Source organism: Penaeus vannamei, chromosome 29 (assembly GCF_042767895.1).
Source record: "Penaeus vannamei isolate JL-2024 chromosome 29, ASM4276789v1, whole genome shotgun sequence".
NCBI lineage: Eukaryota > Metazoa > Arthropoda > Malacostraca > Decapoda > Penaeidae > Penaeus > Penaeus vannamei.
The window spans coordinates 4,531,738-4,534,044 of NC_091577.1; the positions used below are offsets into that span (position 1 = coordinate 4,531,738).

Consider the following 2,307-nt stretch of genomic DNA (forward strand, 5'->3'; position numbering starts at 1 on the left):
GGAGGAGGCATCTCAATTGCAAGTAATGAATGGGATCCAAGCATCCAATGTATACAAGAAATTCCTGCACTTTGACCAGATGAGGAATGTGGAACCTATGATAACCATTGGTGTCAAAGGCAGCTAGATCACTTACTTGTCACAGAAGTCCAGTTGCGACATAGCCTGACATCACTTCCATATGTGACTGTAATTATTAGTATGTGAAAGTAAATATGGAGGATGAAAAGTGACAACACATCCTTTAAATTTGACAACTGTAATGATATCACTTCCTGAGCTTCGTAATGTCACTTACATCACTTTACAACATAAAACTATTTGCACAGCACTTTTACAACTTCATGATTTAAAACTTGGTGACATCACTTCATCTGCCTACCTGCCTGCCTCTTTGACTATCTGTCCCTGTCTCTCCTCCTCCATCCTTAGTCTCATCTTTTGTTTTCATTTTGGTTCTCTCTCTCTCTCCCACTCTCTCACTCTGCCTCTCTCTTGCTCTGTCTGCCCCTTTCTCTCAATCTCTACCTCTTTCTCTCTCTTTCTCTCTCTCTCTCTCTCTCTCTCTCTCTCTCTCTCTCTCTCTCTCTCTCTCTCTCTCTCTCTCTCTCTCTCTCTCTCTCTCTCTCTCTCTCTCTCTCTTGGGCTGTGTCTCGTGCTGGTCCAGTTGTAGGCAAGGGAGCCCAAGAGGCACGCCGAGCAGGGCGCACGTGGGGAGCGACCCCAAGAGGAGGTCTGGTCAGGGCCGAGAGCCCTGGTCAAGTGTGCTGCCGTCGGTCAACTGGCTTGTAGCTTTCAATAGGTGGTCTGTAGTCCCTATCATTGGGGGGACGTGGGAAGGCACTCCTCATTCCTCAGATCACTCAGCATACGCTACTAACCGTCGTCCGTGACGGTCTGGTGCTGGCGTTCTCTGAAATAAGTACACTGGAGGCAGAGACAGAAGGGCAAACAGGGGGGGGAGGGTTGTGTGATAGGAAGGGCTGTAAGATATAATCAAAATATATCAAATTGCAGTGACAGTGTTAATTCAATTATTTGCTTTTTTTTTTTTTTTTTAATAATGCACTGTCCAAGGATAGACAGAGGAGCATGCTTAGGGAGACAATTGCAATAGTACGCAAGGACTTGCTTGAGTTGCAACTGTCTCAGATAGCAGATGAAAATCTACAAGAGAGAAGCATTGTGCAGAACTACAAGGAAGCAAAAGGTGTCACAGTTCACAAGAACGTCTTGAACGACTAACTTCCTTTAGGAAAAGAAGGAAAATGCAACAATGCAGAGTTCAGCAGTGTCCAGTGCAGTGCAATTGTGCATACAGTATACGTCTGACTGATAGTAAATGTATCTCATTTCATTGAAATTGTCTATCATACATCACCAACAGCAATTCGAGACTGGTAATGCAGTCCTCATACTTCAGGAGCGACTCATTACATCAAATATGCTTTCTCAAGACAACATTTGCACGATAAAATGTAATGCAAGACAAGAATGCGCGATTGGCGCAAGTTGGTTATCTTCCGGCAACAGTACGCATGTAATTCCAAGGGAAGGATGGGGGGGAGAGGTAAAAGAGGTATGGGTGAGGATGGGGGGGATGGGGTTAGGTATGTAGGTAGGGGTGGCAATGTAGGTTGAGCTTAATGAAAATAATCACCGATCTGACTGCATGAAAAAAAAACATTCACGCTAATAACAATAAACTTATGGTAATTGCAATATTAATCAACTACTATGCAAAATCATACAAAATGGTACTTTAATTAGTATGTAAAATGAATGAAACGGTGACTGGTCTGTTGTAGAACAGATCAGCTTGCAGAGCAATGCATGATGCAAGCGGGTTTGGGTCAGCTTCCCTGAGACAACTGACAGCCGAAAAGCAACCCTCATGGTTGTGAGTGATACTTAAACTTGAGATAGATTCCCTGAGGAATAGTGATGATGGGCCCAATCGTAGAAGGGATATCAACGGACGAACTCATATGCAGAACGCAAATTAAGCATCCCATCTTCTTGGGGAATACCAGTGATAATCTCTCACGTATAGTCTTATAAGAAGGGCGCAGCGTGGTGCATAATCGCCTGGGCGATAAGTGTGCAGCTCAGCACATAAAGGACAACTTAATATTAATTACCTTAACACTAATTACATGTCCATACCCAGCTGGGGGTTGTCACCAAGGACCATGTAATAATGATGAGGTGAGGTTTGTGATTAAGATAAGCGAAACTCACGAACAACATGAAATCGTAGTAGCTGTATAATATAATTAATCTTTAACACAGATATCATTGAATAAG

The 2,307-nt window shown here is 43.3% G+C and overlaps 1 protein-coding gene across 1 annotated transcript in view; it reads left to right on the top strand.

Moving 5' to 3' along the window:
* The window catches only part of LOC113818830 (golgin subfamily A member 6-like protein 6), a 121,919-nt gene that overhangs the window by 27,596 nt on the left and 92,016 nt on the right, over positions 1-2,307 (top strand). The gene's annotated exons all lie outside the window — the stretch shown is intronic.